Genomic DNA, 14,469 nt, shown 5'->3' with positions numbered 1-14,469 from the left:
TCGTCAGGCCATTTGAGGTGGCGGGGACTGCAATGGCCATTCACCGATTGGCTGGGACCCCTGGGCGGGTCTTCTCTAGTCCATCCAATTTTCGGCATGGGATGTCACAGCCTTCTTTGCATACCCTTATTTAACCCACACAAAGATGCCAACGGCAGGCGTGTCATAATTCATTGACGCATTATAAAGGATTAGGAAAAAGATAAAAAGCAGCTTACGGCCATACCTCTCTGGTTCCGCCCGATCTCGTCTGATCTCGGAAGCTAAGCAGAGCAGGGCTTGGTTAGTACCTGGATGGAAGACCGCCTGTGAATCCCAGGTGCCGTAAGCTTTTTCACTTCTCTCTCCGAAAGCCGCCGAGCGCCGCAGATTGTACACCTACAAATTACAAAAAGAATATCACATTGTTGAAGAGATGCATGTTTAGTGTTGTTTTAACGTTGGATATGAAAGGAAATTAGACAATAATATCCAAAATTATTCCGTTTCATGATTGCTAAATTAGTGTTGATCAACATTTACGATTGGCATACTATTGTTTGTAATTTAGCCGTTGAAATACAGGTGCTAACCCAACATGTTAGAATTGCCAGTGAAGAAAAGTAAAGTTACCTTCAGGCTTTAGGAACCTCTTTTGCCAATGCTAAGAACTGCTTCAATTTTAGAAAAAGAAACTTCTGATTATCTTTGACACGTTTTAAAGGATTAGGAAAAAGATGAAAAGCAGCTTACGGCCATACCTCTCTGGTTCCGCCCGATCTCGTCTGATCTCGGAAGCTAAGCAGAGCAGGGCCTGGTTAGTACCTGGATGGAAGACCGCCTGGGAATCCCAGGTGCCGTAAGCTTTTTCACTTCTCTCTCTGAAAGCCGCCCAGCGCCGTAGATTGTACACCTACACAATTGTAAAAAAAATGTCACATTGTAGAAGAGATGCAATAGGAAGAAGATGAAAGGTGGCTTACGTCCATACCATCGTCAGGCCATTTGAGGTGGCGGGGACTGCAATGGCCATTCACCGATTGGCTGGGACCCCTGGGCGGGTCTTCTCTAGTCCATCCAATTTTCGGCATGGGATGTCACAGCCTTCTTTGCATACCCTTATTTAACCCACACAAAGATGCCAACGGCAGGCGTGTCATAATTCATTGACGCATTATAAAGGATTAGGAAAAAGATAAAAAGCAGCTTACGGCCATACCTCTCTGGTTCCGCCCGATCTCGTCTGATCTCGGAAGCTAAGCAGAGCAGGGCTTGGTTAGTACCTGGATGGAAGACCGCCTGGGAATCCCAGGTGCCGTAAGCTTTTTCACTTCTCTCTCCGAAAGCCGCCGAGCGCCGCAGATTGTACACCTACAAATTACAAAAAGAATATCACATTGTTGAAGAGATGCATGTTTAGTGTTGTTTTAACGTTGGATATGAAAGGAAATTAGACAATAATATCCAAAATTATTCCGTTTCATGATTGCTAAATTAGTGTTGATCAACATTTACGATTGGCATACTATTGTTTGTAATTTAGCCGTTGAAATACAGGTGCTAACCCAACATGTTAGAATTGCCAGTGAAGAAAAGTAAAGTTACCTTCAGGCTTTAGGAACCTCTTTTGCCAATGCTAAGAACTGCTTCAATTTTAGAAAAAGAAACTTCTGATTATCTTTGACACGTTTTAAAGGATTAGGAAAAAGATGAAAAGCAGCTTACGGCCATACCTCTCTGGTTCCGCCCGATCTCGTCTGATCTCGGAAGCTAAGCAGAGCAGGGCCTGGTTAGTACCTGGATGGAAGACCGCCTGGGAATCCCAGGTGCCGTAAGCTTTTTCACTTCTCTCTCTGAAAGCCGCCCAGCGCCGTAGATTGTACACCTACACAATTGTAAAAAAAATGTCACATTGTAGAAGAGATGCAATAGGAAGAAGATGAAAGGTGGCTTACGTCCATACCATCGTCAGGCCATTTGAGGTGGCGGGGACTGCAATGGCCATTCACCGATTGGCTGGGACCCCTGGGCGGGTCTTCTCTAGTCCATCCAATTTTCGGCATGGGATGTCACAGCCTTCTTTGCATACCCTTATTTAACCCACACAAAGATGCCAACGGCAGGCGTGTCATAATTCATTGACGCATTATAAAGGATTAGGAAAAAGATAAAAAGCAGCTTACGGCCATACCTCTCTGGTTCCGCCCGATCTCGTCTGATCTCGGAAGCTAAGCAGAGCAGGGCCTGGTTAGTACCTGGATGGAAGACCGCCTGGGAATCCCAGGTGCCGTAAGCTTTTTCACTTCTCTCTCCGAAAGCCGCCGAGCGCCGCAGATTGTACACCTACAAATTACAAAAAGAATATCACATTGTTGAAGAGATGCATGTTTAGTGTTGTTTTAACGTTGGATATGAAAGGAAATTAGACAATAATATCCAAAATGATTCCGTTTCATGATTGCTAAATTAGTGTTGATCAACATTTACGATTGGCATACTATTGTTTGTAATTTAGCCGTTGAAATACAGGTGCTAACCCAACATGTTAGAATTGCCAGTGAAGAAAAGTAAAGTTACCTTCAGGCTTTAGGAACCTCTCTTGCCAATGCTAAGAACTGCTTCAATTTTAGAAAAAGAAACTTCTGATTATCTTTGACACGTTTTAAAGGATTAGGAAAAAGATGAAAAGCAGCTTACGGCCATACCTCTCTGGTTCCGCCCGATCTCGTCTGATCTCGGAAGCTAAGCAGAGCAGGGCCTGGTTAGTACCTGGATGGAAGACCGCCTGGGAATCCCAGGTGCCGTAAGCTTTTTCACTTCTCTCTCTGAAAGCCGCCCAGCGCCGTAGATTGTACACCTACACAATTGTAAAAAAAATGTCACATTGTAGAAGAGATGCAAAAGGAAGAAGATGAAAGGTGGCTTACGTCCATACCATCGTCAGGCCATTTGAGGTGGCGGGGACTGCAATGGCCATTCACCGATTGGCTGGGACCCCTGGGCGGGTCTTCTCTAGTCCATCCAATTTTCGGCATGGGATGTCACAGCCTTCTTTGCATACCCTTATTTAACCCACACAAAGATGCCAACGGCAGGCGTGTCATAATTCATTGACGCATTATAAAGGATTAGGAAAAAGATAAAAAGCAGCTTATGGCCATACCTCTCTGGTTCCGCCCGATCTCGTCTGATCTCGGAAGCTAAGCAGAGCAGGGCCTGGTTAGTACCTGGATGGAAGACCGCCTGGGAATCCCAGGTGCCGTAAGCTTTTTCACTTCTCTCTCTGAAAGCCGCCGAGCGCCGCAGATTGTACACCTACAAATTACAAAAAGAATATCACATTGTTGAAGAGATGCATGTTTAGTGTTGTTTTAACGTTGGATATGAAAGGAAATTAGACAATAATATCCAAAATTATTCCGTTTCATGATTGCTAAATTAGTGTTGATCAACATTTACGATTGGCATACTATTGTTTGTAATTTAGCCGTTGAAATACAGGTGCTAACCCAACATGTTAGAATTGCCAGTGAAGAAAAGTAAAGTTACCTTCAGGCTTTAGGAACCTCTTTTGCCAATGCTAAGAACTGCTTCAATTTTAGAAAAAGAAACTTCTGATTATCTTTGACACGTTTTAAAGGATTAGGAAAAAGATGAAAAGCAGCTTACGGCCATACCTCTCTGGTTCCGCCCGATCTCGTCTGATCTCGGAAGCTAAGCAGAGCAGGGCCTGGTTAGTACCTGGATGGAAGACCGCCTGGGAATCCCAGGTGCCGTAAGCTTTTTCACTTCTCTCTCTGAAAGCCGCCCAGCGCCGTAGATTGTACACCTACACAATTGTAAAAAAAATGTCACATTGTAGAAGAGATGCAATAGGAAGAAGATGAAAGGTGGCTTACGTCCATACCATCGTCAGGCCATTTGAGGTGGCGGGGACTGCAATGGCCATTCACCGATTGGCTGGGACCCCTGGGCGGGTCTTCTCTAGTCCATCCAATTTTCGGCATGGGATGTCACAGCCTTCTTTGCATACCCTTATTTAACCCACACAAAGATGCCAACGGCAGGCGTGTCATAATTCATTGACGCATTATAAAGGATTAGGAAAAAGATAAAAAGCAGCTTACGGCCATACCTCTCTGGTTCCGCCCGATCTCGTCTGATCTCGGAAGCTAAGCAGAGCAGGGCTTGGTTAGTACCTGGATGGAAGACCGCCTGGGAATCCCAGGTGCCGTAAGCTTTTTCACTTCTCTCTCCGAAAGCCGCCGAGCGCCGCAGATTGTACACCTACAAATTACAAAAAGAATATCACATTGTTGAAGAGATGCATGTTTAGTGTTGTTTTAACGTTGGATATGAAAGGAAATTAGACAATAATATCCAAAATTATTCCGTTTCATGATTGCTAAATTAGTGTTGATCAACATTTACGATTGGCATACTATTGTTTGTAATTTAGCCGTTGAAATACAGGTGCTAACCCAACATGTTAGAATTGCCAGTGAAGAAAAGTAAAGTTACCTTCAGGCTTTAGGAACCTCTTTTGCCAATGCTAAGAACTGCTTCAATTTTAGAAAAAGAAACTTCTGATTATCTTTGACACGTTTTAAAGGATTAGGAAAAAGATGAAAAGCAGCTTACGGCCATACCTCTCTGGTTCCGCCCGATCTCGTCTGATCTCGGAAGCTAAGCAGAGCAGGGCCTGGTTAGTACCTGGATGGAAGACCGCCTGGGAATCCCAGGTGCCGTAAGCTTTTTCACTTCTCTCTCTGAAAGCCGCCCAGCGCCGTAGATTGTACACCTACACAATTGTAAAAAAAATGTCACATTGTAGAAGAGATGCAATAGGAAGAAGATGAAAGGTGGCTTACGTCCATACCATCGTCAGGCCATTTGAGGTGGCGGGGACTGCAATGGCCATTCACCGATTGGCTGGGACCCCTGGGCGGGTCTTCTCTAGTCCATCCAATTTTCGGCATGGGATGTCACAGCCTTCTTTGCATACCCTTATTTAACCCACACAAAGATGCCAACGGCAGGCGTGTCATAATTCATTGACGCATTATAAAGGATTAGGAAAAAGATAAAAAGCAGCTTACGGCCATACCTCTCTGGTTCCGCCCGATCTCGTCTGATCTCGGAAGCTAAGCAGAGCAGGGCCTGGTTAGTACCTGGATGGAAGACCGCCTGGGAATCCCAGGTGCCGTAAGCTTTTTCACTTCTCTCTCCGAAAGCCGCCGAGCGCCGCAGATTGTACACCTACAAATTACAAAAAGAATATCACATTGTTGAAGAGATGCATGTTTAGTGTTGTTTTAACGTTGGATATGAAAGGAAATTAGACAATAATATCCAAAATGATTCCGTTTCATGATTGCTAAATTAGTGTTGATCAACATTTACGATTGGCATACTATTGTTTGTAATTTAGCCGTTGAAATACAGGTGCTAACCCAACATGTTAGAATTGCCAGTGAAGAAAAGTAAAGTTACCTTCAGGCTTTAGGAACCTCTCTTGCCAATGCTAAGAACTGCTTCAATTTTAGAAAAAGAAACTTCTGATTATCTTTGACACGTTTTAAAGGATTAGGAAAAAGATGAAAAGCAGCTTACGGCCATACCTCTCTGGTTCCGCCCGATCTCGTCTGATCTCGGAAGCTAAGCAGAGCAGGGCCTGGTTAGTACCTGGATGGAAGACCGCCTGGGAATCCCAGGTGCCGTAAGCTTTTTCACTTCTCTCTCTGAAAGCCGCCCAGCGCCGTAGATTGTACACCTACACAATTGTAAAAAAAATGTCACATTGTAGAAGAGATGCAAAAGGAAGAAGATGAAAGGTGGCTTACGTCCATACCATCGTCAGGCCATTTGAGGTGGCGGGGACTGCAATGGCCATTCACCGATTGGCTGGGACCCCTGGGCGGGTCTTCTCTAGTCCATCCAATTTTCGGCATGGGATGTCACAGCCTTCTTTGCATACCCTTATTTAACCCACACAAAGATGCCAACGGCAGGCGTGTCATAATTCATTGACGCATTATAAAGGATTAGGAAAAAGATAAAAAGCAGCTTATGGCCATACCTCTCTGGTTCCGCCCGATCTCGTCTGATCTCGGAAGCTAAGCAGAGCAGGGCCTGGTTAGTACCTGGATGGAAGACCGCCTGGGAATCCCAGGTGCCGTAAGCTTTTTCACTTCTCTCTCTGAAAGCCGCCCAGCGCCGTAGATTGTACACCTACACAATTGTAAAAAAAATGTCACATTGTAGAAGAGATGCAATAGGAAGAAGATGAAAGGTGGCTTACGTCCATACCATCGTCAGGCCATTTGAGGTGGCGGGGACTGCAATGGCCATTCACCGATTGGCTGGGACCCCTGGGCGGGTCTTCTCTAGTCCATCCAATTTTCGGCATGGGATGTCACAGCCTTCTTTGCATACCCTTATTTAACCCACACAAAGATGCCAACGGCAGGCGTGTCATAATTCATTGACGCATTATAAAGGATTAGGAAAAAGATAAAAAGCAGCTTACGGCCATACCTCTCTGGTTCCGCCCGATCTCGTCTGATCTCGGAAGCTAAGCAGAGCAGGGCCTGGTTAGTACCTGGATGGAAGACCGCCTGGGAATCCCAGGTGCCGTAAGCTTTTTCACTTCTCTCTCCGAAAGCCGCCGAGCGCCGCAGATTGTACACCTACAAATTACAAAAAGAATATCACATTGTTGAAGAGATGCATGTTTAGTGTTGTTTTAACGTTGGATATGAAAGGAAATTAGACAATAATATCCAAAATGATTCCGTTTCATGATTGCTAAATTAGTGTTGATCAACATTTACGATTGGCATACTATTGTTTGTAATTTAGCCGTTGAAATACAGGTGCTAACCCAACATGTTAGAATTGCCAGTGAAGAAAAGTAAAGTTACCTTCAGGCTTTAGGAACCTCTCTTGCCAATGCTAAGAACTGCTTCAATTTTAGAAAAAGAAACTTCTGATTATCTTTGACACGTTTTAAAGGATTAGGAAAAAGATGAAAAGCAGCTTACGGCCATACCTCTCTGGTTCCGCCCGATCTCCTCTGATCTCGGAAGCTAAGCAGAGCAGGGCCTGGTTAGTACCTGGATGGAAGACCGCCTGGGAATCCCAGGTGCCGTAAGCTTTTTCACTTCTCTCTCTGAAAGCCGCCCAGCGCCGTAGATTGTACACCTACACAATTGTAAAAAAAATGTCACATTGTAGAAGAGATGCAATAGGAAGAAGATGAAAGGTGGCTTACGTCCATACCATCGTCAGGCCATTTGAGGTGGCGGGGACTGCAATGGCCATTCACCGATTGGCTGGGACCCCTGGGCGGGTCTTCTCTAGTCCATCCAATTTTCGGCATGGGATGTCACAGCCTTCTTTGCATACCCTTATTTAACCCACACAAAGATGCCAACGGCAGGCGTGTCATAATTCATTGACGCATTATAAAGGATTAGGAAAAAGATAAAAAGCAGCTTACGGCCATACCTCTCTGGTTCCGCCCGATCTCGTCTGATCTCGGAAGCTAAGCAGAGCAGGGCTTGGTTAGTACCTGGATGGAAGACCGCCTGTGAATCCCAGGTGCCGTAAGCTTTTTCACTTCTCTCTCCGAAAGCCGCCGAGCGCCGCAGATTGTACACCTACAAATTACAAAAAGAATATCACATTGTTGAAGAGATGCATGTTTAGTGTTGTTTTAACGTTGGATATGAAAGGAAATTAGACAATAATATCCAAAATTATTCCGTTTCATGATTGCTAAATTAGTGTTGATCAACATTTACGATTGGCATACTATTGTTTGTAATTTAGCCGTTGAAATACAGGTGCTAACCCAACATGTTAGAATTGCCAGTGAAGAAAAGTAAAGTTACCTTCAGGCTTTAGGAACCTCTTTTGCCAATGCTAAGAACTGCTTCAATTTTAGAAAAAGAAACTTCTGATTATCTTTGACACGTTTTAAAGGATTAGGAAAAAGATGAAAAGCAGCTTACGGCCATACCTCTCTGGTTCCGCCCGATCTCGTCTGATCTCGGAAGCTAAGCAGAGCAGGGCCTGGTTAGTACCTGGATGGAAGACCGCCTGGGAATCCCAGGTGCCGTAAGCTTTTTCACTTCTCTCTCTGAAAGCCGCCCAGCGCCGTAGATTGTACACCTACACAATTGTAAAAAAAATGTCACATTGTAGAAGAGATGCAATAGGAAGAAGATGAAAGGTGGCTTACGTCCATACCATCGTCAGGCCATTTGAGGTGGCGGGGACTGCAATGGCCATTCACCGATTGGCTGGGACCCCTGGGCGGGTCTTCTCTAGTCCATCCAATTTTCGGCATGGGATGTCACAGCCTTCTTTGCATACCCTTATTTAACCCACACAAAGATGCCAACGGCAGGCGTGTCATAATTCATTGACGCATTATAAAGGATTAGGAAAAAGATAAAAAGCAGCTTACGGCCATACCTCTCTGGTTCCGCCCGATCTCGTCTGATCTCGGAAGCTAAGCAGAGCAGGGCTTGGTTAGTACCTGGATGGAAGACCGCCTGGGAATCCCAGGTGCCGTAAGCTTTTTCACTTCTCTCTCCGAAAGCCGCCGAGCGCCGCAGATTGTACACCTACAAATTACAAAAAGAATATCACATTGTTGAAGAGATGCATGTTTAGTGTTGTTTTAACGTTGGATATGAAAGGAAATTAGACAATAATATCCAAAATTATTCCGTTTCATGATTGCTAAATTAGTGTTGATCAACATTTACGATTGGCATACTATTGTTTGTAATTTAGCCGTTGAAATACAGGTGCTAACCCAACATGTTAGAATTGCCAGTGAAGAAAAGTAAAGTTACCTTCAGGCTTTAGGAACCTCTTTTGCCAATGCTAAGAACTGCTTCAATTTTAGAAAAAGAAACTTCTGATTATCTTTGACACGTTTTAAAGGATTAGGAAAAAGATGAAAAGCAGCTTACGGCCATACCTCTCTGGTTCCGCCCGATCTCGTCTGATCTCGGAAGCTAAGCAGAGCAGGGCCTGGTTAGTACCTGGATGGAAGACCGCCTGGGAATCCCAGGTGCCGTAAGCTTTTTCACTTCTCTCTCTGAAAGCCGCCCAGCGCCGTAGATTGTACACCTACACAATTGTAAAAAAAATGTCACATTGTAGAAGAGATGCAATAGGAAGAAGATGAAAGGTGGCTTACGTCCATACCATCGTCAGGCCATTTGAGGTGGCGGGGACTGCAATGGCCATTCACCGATTGGCTGGGACCCCTGGGCGGGTCTTCTCTAGTCCATCCAATTTTCGGCATGGGATGTCACAGCCTTCTTTGCATACCCTTATTTAACCCACACAAAGATGCCAACGGCAGGCGTGTCATAATTCATTGACGCATTATAAAGGATTAGGAAAAAGATAAAAAGCAGCTTACGGCCATACCTCTCTGGTTCCGCCCGATCTCGTCTGATCTCGGAAGCTAAGCAGAGCAGGGCCTGGTTAGTACCTGGATGGAAGACCGCCTGGGAATCCCAGGTGCCGTAAGCTTTTTCACTTCTCTCTCCGAAAGCCGCCGAGCGCCGCAGATTGTACACCTACAAATTACAAAAAGAATATCACATTGTTGAAGAGATGCATGTTTAGTGTTGTTTTAACGTTGGATATGAAAGGAAATTAGACAATAATATCCAAAATGATTCCGTTTCATGATTGCTAAATTAGTGTTGATCAACATTTACGATTGGCATACTATTGTTTGTAATTTAGCCGTTGAAATACAGGTGCTAACCCAACATGTTAGAATTGCCAGTGAAGAAAAGTAAAGTTACCTTCAGGCTTTAGGAACCTCTCTTGCCAATGCTAAGAACTGCTTCAATTTTAGAAAAAGAAACTTCTGATTATCTTTGACACGTTTTAAAGGATTAGGAAAAAGATGAAAAGCAGCTTACGGCCATACCTCTCTGGTTCCGCCCGATCTCGTCTGATCTCGGAAGCTAAGCAGAGCAGGGCCTGGTTAGTACCTGGATGGAAGACCGCCTGGGAATCCCAGGTGCCGTAAGCTTTTTCACTTCTCTCTCTGAAAGCCGCCCAGCGCCGTAGATTGTACACCTACACAATTGTAAAAAAAATGTCACATTGTAGAAGAGATGCAAAAGGAAGAAGATGAAAGGTGGCTTACGTCCATACCATCGTCAGGCCATTTGAGGTGGCGGGGACTGCAATGGCCATTCACCGATTGGCTGGGACCCCTGGGCGGGTCTTCTCTAGTCCATCCAATTTTCGGCATGGGATGTCACAGCCTTCTTTGCATACCCTTATTTAACCCACACAAAGATGCCAACGGCAGGCGTGTCATAATTCATTGACGCATTATAAAGGATTAGGAAAAAGATAAAAAGCAGCTTATGGCCATACCTCTCTGGTTCCGCCCGATCTCGTCTGATCTCGGAAGCTAAGCAGAGCAGGGCCTGGTTAGTACCTGGATGGAAGACCGCCTGGGAATCCCAGGTGCCGTAAGCTTTTTCACTTCTCTCTCTGAAAGCCGCCGAGCGCCGCAGATTGTACACCTACAAATTACAAAAAGAATATCACATTGTTGAAGAGATGCATGTTTAGTGTTGTTTTAACGTTGGATATGAAAGGAAATTAGACAATAATATCCAAAATTATTCCGTTTCATGATTGCTAAATTAGTGTTGATCAACATTTACGATTGGCATACTATTGTTTGTAATTTAGCCGTTGAAATACAGGTGCTAACCCAACATGTTAGAATTGCCAGTGAAGAAAAGTAAAGTTACCTTCAGGCTTTAGGAACCTCTTTTGCCAATGCTAAGAACTGCTTCAATTTTAGAAAAAGAAACTTCTGATTATCTTTGACACGTTTTAAAGGATTAGGAAAAAGATGAAAAGCAGCTTACGGCCATACCTCTCTGGTTCCGCCCGATCTCGTCTGATCTCGGAAGCTAAGCAGAGCAGGGCCTGGTTAGTACCTGGATGGAAGACCGCCTGGGAATCCCAGGTGCCGTAAGCTTTTTCACTTCTCTCTCTGAAAGCCGCCCAGCGCCGTAGATTGTACACCTACACAATTGTAAAAAAAATGTCACATTGTAGAAGAGATGCAATAGGAAGAAGATGAAAGGTGGCTTACGTCCATACCATCGTCAGGCCATTTGAGGTGGCGGGGACTGCAATGGCCATTCACCGATTGGCTGGGACCCCTGGGCGGGTCTTCTCTAGTCCATCCAATTTTCGGCATGGGATGTCACAGCCTTCTTTGCATACCCTTATTTAACCCACACAAAGATGCCAACGGCAGGCGTGTCATAATTCATTGACGCATTATAAAGGATTAGGAAAAAGATAAAAAGCAGCTTACGGCCATACCTCTCTGGTTCCGCCCGATCTCGTCTGATCTCGGAAGCTAAGCAGAGCAGGGCTTGGTTAGTACCTGGATGGAAGACCGCCTGGGAATCCCAGGTGCCGTAAGCTTTTTCACTTCTCTCTCCGAAAGCCGCCGAGCGCCGCAGATTGTACACCTACAAATTACAAAAAGAATATCACATTGTTGAAGAGATGCATGTTTAGTGTTGTTTTAACGTTGGATATGAAAGGAAATTAGACAATAATATCCAAAATTATTCCGTTTCATGATTGCTAAATTAGTGTTGATCAACATTTACGATTGGCATACTATTGTTTGTAATTTAGCCGTTGAAATACAGGTGCTAACCCAACATGTTAGAATTGCCAGTGAAGAAAAGTAAAGTTACCTTCAGGCTTTAGGAACCTCTTTTGCCAATGCTAAGAACTGCTTCAATTTTAGAAAAAGAAACTTCTGATTATCTTTGACACGTTTTAAAGGATTAGGAAAAAGATGAAAAGCAGCTTACGGCCATACCTCTCTGGTTCCGCCCGATCTCGTCTGATCTCGGAAGCTAAGCAGAGCAGGGCCTGGTTAGTACCTGGATGGAAGACCGCCTGGGAATCCCAGGTGCCGTAAGCTTTTTCACTTCTCTCTCTGAAAGCCGCCCAGCGCCGTAGATTGTACACCTACACAATTGTAAAAAAAATGTCACATTGTAGAAGAGATGCAATAGGAAGAAGATGAAAGGTGGCTTACGTCCATACCATCGTCAGGCCATTTGAGGTGGCGGGGACTGCAATGGCCATTCACCGATTGGCTGGGACCCCTGGGCGGGTCTTCTCTAGTCCATCCAATTTTCGGCATGGGATGTCACAGCCTTCTTTGCATACCCTTATTTAACCCACACAAAGATGCCAACGGCAGGCGTGTCATAATTCATTGACGCATTATAAAGGATTAGGAAAAAGATAAAAAGCAGCTTACGGCCATACCTCTCTGGTTCCGCCCGATCTCGTCTGATCTCGGAAGCTAAGCAGAGCAGGGCCTGGTTAGTACCTGGATGGAAGACCGCCTGGGAATCCCAGGTGCCGTAAGCTTTTTCACTTCTCTCTCCGAAAGCCGCCGAGCGCCGCAGATTGTACACCTACAAATTACAAAAAGAATATCACATTGTTGAAGAGATGCATGTTTAGTGTTGTTTTAACGTTGGATATGAAAGGAAATTAGACAATAATATCCAAAATGATTCCGTTTCATGATTGCTAAATTAGTGTTGATCAACATTTACGATTGGCATACTATTGTTTGTAATTTAGCCGTTGAAATACAGGTGCTAACCCAACATGTTAGAATTGCCAGTGAAGAAAAGTAAAGTTACCTTCAGGCTTTAGGAACCTCTCTTGCCAATGCTAAGAACTGCTTCAATTTTAGAAAAAGAAACTTCTGATTATCTTTGACACGTTTTAAAGGATTAGGAAAAAGATGAAAAGCAGCTTACGGCCATACCTCTCTGGTTCCGCCCGATCTCGTCTGATCTCGGAAGCTAAGCAGAGCAGGGCCTGGTTAGTACCTGGATGGAAGACCGCCTGGGAATCCCAGGTGCCGTAAGCTTTTTCACTTCTCTCTCTGAAAGCCGCCCAGCGCCGTAGATTGTACACCTACACAATTGTAAAAAAAATGTCACATTGTAGAAGAGATGCAAAAGGAAGAAGATGAAAGGTGGCTTACGTCCATACCATCGTCAGGCCATTTGAGGTGGCGGGGACTGCAATGGCCATTCACCGATTGGCTGGGACCCCTGGGCGGGTCTTCTCTAGTCCATCCAATTTTCGGCATGGGATGTCACAGCCTTCTTTGCATACCCTTATTTAACCCACACAAAGATGCCAACGGCAGGCGTGTCATAATTCATTGACGCATTATAAAGGATTAGGAAAAAGATAAAAAGCAGCTTATGGCCATACCTCTCTGGTTCCGCCCGATCTCGTCTGATCTCGGAAGCTAAGCAGAGCAGGGCCTGGTTAGTACCTGGATGGAAGACCGCCTGGGAATCCCAGGTGCCGTAAGCTTTTTCACTTCTCTCTCTGAAAGCCGCCCAGCGCCGTAGATTGTACACCTACACAATTGTAAAAAAAATGTCACATTGTAGAAGAGATGCAATAGGAAGAAGATGAAAGGTGGCTTACGTCCATACCATCGTCAGGCCATTTGAGGTGGCGGGGACTGCAATGGCCATTCACCGATTGGCTGGGACCCCTGGGCGGGTCTTCTCTAGTCCATCCAATTTTCGGCATGGGATGTCACAGCCTTCTTTGCATACCCTTATTTAACCCACACAAAGATGCCAACGGCAGGCGTGTCATAATTCATTGACGCATTATAAAGGATTAGGAAAAAGATAAAAAGCAGCTTACGGCCATACCTCTCTGGTTCCGCCCGATCTCGTCTGATCTCGGAAGCTAAGCAGAGCAGGGCCTGGTTAGTACCTGGATGGAAGACCGCCTGGGAATCCCAGGTGCCGTAAGCTTTTTCACTTCTCTCTCCGAAAGCCGCCGAGCGCCGCAGATTGTACACCTACAAATTACAAAAAGAATATCACATTGTTGAAGAGATGCATGTTTAGTGTTGTTTTAACGTTGGATATGAAAGGAAATTAGACAATAATATCCAAAATGATTCCGTTTCATGATTGCTAAATTAGTGTTGATCAACATTTACGATTGGCATACTATTGTTTGTAATTTAGCCGTTGAAATACAGGTGCTAACCCAACATGTTAGAATTGCCAGTGAAGAAAAGTAAAGTTACCTTCAGGCTTTAGGAACCTCTCTTGCCAATGCTAAGAACTGCTTCAATTTTAGAAAAAGAAACTTCTGATTATCTTTGACACGTTTTAAAGGATTAGGAAAAAGATGAAAAGCAGCTTACGGCCATACCTCTCTGGTTCCGCCCGATCTCCTCTGATCTCGGAAGCTAAGCAGAGCAGGGCCTGGTTAGTACCTGGATGGAAGACCGCCTGGGAATCCCAGGTGCCGTAAGCTTTTTCACTTCTCTCTCTGAAAGCCGCCCAGCGCCGTAGATTGTACACCTACACAATTGTAAAAAAAATGTCA

The 14,469-nt window shown here is 44.8% G+C and overlaps 30 non-coding genes across 30 annotated transcripts; all 30 read left to right on the top strand.

Moving 5' to 3' along the window:
* The first annotated feature begins 212 nt into the window (after nucleotides 1-212).
* Nucleotides 213-331, top strand: LOC134120313 (5S ribosomal RNA). Its single transcript, XR_009951861.1, has one exon. It is a non-coding gene; the product is annotated as a 5S ribosomal RNA (ribosomal RNA).
* Nucleotides 332-726: 395 nt separating this feature from the next.
* LOC134119809 (5S ribosomal RNA) lies at nucleotides 727-845 on the top strand. Its single transcript, XR_009951358.1, has one exon. It is a non-coding gene; the product is annotated as a 5S ribosomal RNA (ribosomal RNA).
* A 339-nt stretch (nucleotides 846-1,184) lies between these two features.
* LOC134120231 (5S ribosomal RNA) lies at nucleotides 1,185-1,303 on the top strand. Its single transcript, XR_009951780.1, has one exon. It is a non-coding gene; the product is annotated as a 5S ribosomal RNA (ribosomal RNA).
* Nucleotides 1,304-1,698: 395 nt separating this feature from the next.
* On the top strand, nucleotides 1,699-1,817 carry LOC134119808 (5S ribosomal RNA). The gene has a single exon (XR_009951357.1). It is a non-coding gene; the product is annotated as a 5S ribosomal RNA (ribosomal RNA).
* A 339-nt stretch (nucleotides 1,818-2,156) lies between these two features.
* LOC134119807 (5S ribosomal RNA) lies at nucleotides 2,157-2,275 on the top strand. Its single transcript, XR_009951356.1, has one exon. It is a non-coding gene; the product is annotated as a 5S ribosomal RNA (ribosomal RNA).
* A 395-nt stretch (nucleotides 2,276-2,670) lies between these two features.
* LOC134119806 (5S ribosomal RNA) lies at nucleotides 2,671-2,789 on the top strand. Its single transcript, XR_009951355.1, has one exon. It is a non-coding gene; the product is annotated as a 5S ribosomal RNA (ribosomal RNA).
* Nucleotides 2,790-3,128: 339 nt separating this feature from the next.
* LOC134120203 (5S ribosomal RNA) lies at nucleotides 3,129-3,247 on the top strand. The gene has a single exon (XR_009951752.1). It is a non-coding gene; the product is annotated as a 5S ribosomal RNA (ribosomal RNA).
* Nucleotides 3,248-3,642: 395 nt separating this feature from the next.
* Nucleotides 3,643-3,761, top strand: LOC134119804 (5S ribosomal RNA). Its single transcript, XR_009951353.1, has one exon. It is a non-coding gene; the product is annotated as a 5S ribosomal RNA (ribosomal RNA).
* A 339-nt stretch (nucleotides 3,762-4,100) lies between these two features.
* Nucleotides 4,101-4,219, top strand: LOC134120230 (5S ribosomal RNA). The gene has a single exon (XR_009951779.1). It is a non-coding gene; the product is annotated as a 5S ribosomal RNA (ribosomal RNA).
* A 395-nt stretch (nucleotides 4,220-4,614) lies between these two features.
* LOC134119803 (5S ribosomal RNA) lies at nucleotides 4,615-4,733 on the top strand. The gene has a single exon (XR_009951352.1). It is a non-coding gene; the product is annotated as a 5S ribosomal RNA (ribosomal RNA).
* Nucleotides 4,734-5,072: 339 nt separating this feature from the next.
* Nucleotides 5,073-5,191, top strand: LOC134119802 (5S ribosomal RNA). The gene has a single exon (XR_009951351.1). It is a non-coding gene; the product is annotated as a 5S ribosomal RNA (ribosomal RNA).
* Nucleotides 5,192-5,586: 395 nt separating this feature from the next.
* LOC134119801 (5S ribosomal RNA) lies at nucleotides 5,587-5,705 on the top strand. The gene has a single exon (XR_009951350.1). It is a non-coding gene; the product is annotated as a 5S ribosomal RNA (ribosomal RNA).
* Nucleotides 5,706-6,044: 339 nt separating this feature from the next.
* On the top strand, nucleotides 6,045-6,163 carry LOC134120202 (5S ribosomal RNA). Its single transcript, XR_009951751.1, has one exon. It is a non-coding gene; the product is annotated as a 5S ribosomal RNA (ribosomal RNA).
* A 339-nt stretch (nucleotides 6,164-6,502) lies between these two features.
* Nucleotides 6,503-6,621, top strand: LOC134119800 (5S ribosomal RNA). The gene has a single exon (XR_009951349.1). It is a non-coding gene; the product is annotated as a 5S ribosomal RNA (ribosomal RNA).
* A 395-nt stretch (nucleotides 6,622-7,016) lies between these two features.
* LOC134120246 (5S ribosomal RNA) lies at nucleotides 7,017-7,135 on the top strand. Its single transcript, XR_009951794.1, has one exon. It is a non-coding gene; the product is annotated as a 5S ribosomal RNA (ribosomal RNA).
* Nucleotides 7,136-7,474: 339 nt separating this feature from the next.
* LOC134120312 (5S ribosomal RNA) lies at nucleotides 7,475-7,593 on the top strand. Its single transcript, XR_009951860.1, has one exon. It is a non-coding gene; the product is annotated as a 5S ribosomal RNA (ribosomal RNA).
* Nucleotides 7,594-7,988: 395 nt separating this feature from the next.
* LOC134119799 (5S ribosomal RNA) lies at nucleotides 7,989-8,107 on the top strand. The gene has a single exon (XR_009951348.1). It is a non-coding gene; the product is annotated as a 5S ribosomal RNA (ribosomal RNA).
* A 339-nt stretch (nucleotides 8,108-8,446) lies between these two features.
* On the top strand, nucleotides 8,447-8,565 carry LOC134120229 (5S ribosomal RNA). The gene has a single exon (XR_009951778.1). It is a non-coding gene; the product is annotated as a 5S ribosomal RNA (ribosomal RNA).
* Nucleotides 8,566-8,960: 395 nt separating this feature from the next.
* Nucleotides 8,961-9,079, top strand: LOC134119798 (5S ribosomal RNA). Its single transcript, XR_009951347.1, has one exon. It is a non-coding gene; the product is annotated as a 5S ribosomal RNA (ribosomal RNA).
* A 339-nt stretch (nucleotides 9,080-9,418) lies between these two features.
* Nucleotides 9,419-9,537, top strand: LOC134119797 (5S ribosomal RNA). Its single transcript, XR_009951346.1, has one exon. It is a non-coding gene; the product is annotated as a 5S ribosomal RNA (ribosomal RNA).
* Nucleotides 9,538-9,932: 395 nt separating this feature from the next.
* Nucleotides 9,933-10,051, top strand: LOC134119796 (5S ribosomal RNA). Its single transcript, XR_009951345.1, has one exon. It is a non-coding gene; the product is annotated as a 5S ribosomal RNA (ribosomal RNA).
* Nucleotides 10,052-10,390: 339 nt separating this feature from the next.
* Nucleotides 10,391-10,509, top strand: LOC134120201 (5S ribosomal RNA). The gene has a single exon (XR_009951750.1). It is a non-coding gene; the product is annotated as a 5S ribosomal RNA (ribosomal RNA).
* Nucleotides 10,510-10,904: 395 nt separating this feature from the next.
* LOC134119795 (5S ribosomal RNA) lies at nucleotides 10,905-11,023 on the top strand. Its single transcript, XR_009951344.1, has one exon. It is a non-coding gene; the product is annotated as a 5S ribosomal RNA (ribosomal RNA).
* A 339-nt stretch (nucleotides 11,024-11,362) lies between these two features.
* On the top strand, nucleotides 11,363-11,481 carry LOC134120228 (5S ribosomal RNA). The gene has a single exon (XR_009951777.1). It is a non-coding gene; the product is annotated as a 5S ribosomal RNA (ribosomal RNA).
* Nucleotides 11,482-11,876: 395 nt separating this feature from the next.
* LOC134119793 (5S ribosomal RNA) lies at nucleotides 11,877-11,995 on the top strand. Its single transcript, XR_009951342.1, has one exon. It is a non-coding gene; the product is annotated as a 5S ribosomal RNA (ribosomal RNA).
* A 339-nt stretch (nucleotides 11,996-12,334) lies between these two features.
* Nucleotides 12,335-12,453, top strand: LOC134119792 (5S ribosomal RNA). Its single transcript, XR_009951341.1, has one exon. It is a non-coding gene; the product is annotated as a 5S ribosomal RNA (ribosomal RNA).
* A 395-nt stretch (nucleotides 12,454-12,848) lies between these two features.
* Nucleotides 12,849-12,967, top strand: LOC134119791 (5S ribosomal RNA). Its single transcript, XR_009951340.1, has one exon. It is a non-coding gene; the product is annotated as a 5S ribosomal RNA (ribosomal RNA).
* Nucleotides 12,968-13,306: 339 nt separating this feature from the next.
* On the top strand, nucleotides 13,307-13,425 carry LOC134120200 (5S ribosomal RNA). Its single transcript, XR_009951749.1, has one exon. It is a non-coding gene; the product is annotated as a 5S ribosomal RNA (ribosomal RNA).
* A 339-nt stretch (nucleotides 13,426-13,764) lies between these two features.
* LOC134119790 (5S ribosomal RNA) lies at nucleotides 13,765-13,883 on the top strand. Its single transcript, XR_009951339.1, has one exon. It is a non-coding gene; the product is annotated as a 5S ribosomal RNA (ribosomal RNA).
* A 395-nt stretch (nucleotides 13,884-14,278) lies between these two features.
* LOC134120245 (5S ribosomal RNA) lies at nucleotides 14,279-14,397 on the top strand. Its single transcript, XR_009951793.1, has one exon. It is a non-coding gene; the product is annotated as a 5S ribosomal RNA (ribosomal RNA).
* The last annotated feature ends 72 nt before the right edge of the window (nucleotides 14,398-14,469 follow it).

This window comes from Pungitius pungitius, unplaced genomic scaffold, assembly GCF_949316345.1.
Source record: "Pungitius pungitius unplaced genomic scaffold, fPunPun2.1 scaffold_26, whole genome shotgun sequence".
Classification (NCBI taxonomy): Eukaryota; Metazoa; Chordata; class Actinopteri; order Perciformes; family Gasterosteidae; genus Pungitius; species Pungitius pungitius.
Note: the sequence above shows the minus strand (reverse complement) of the source record. Positions and strands in the feature narration are given on the sequence as shown.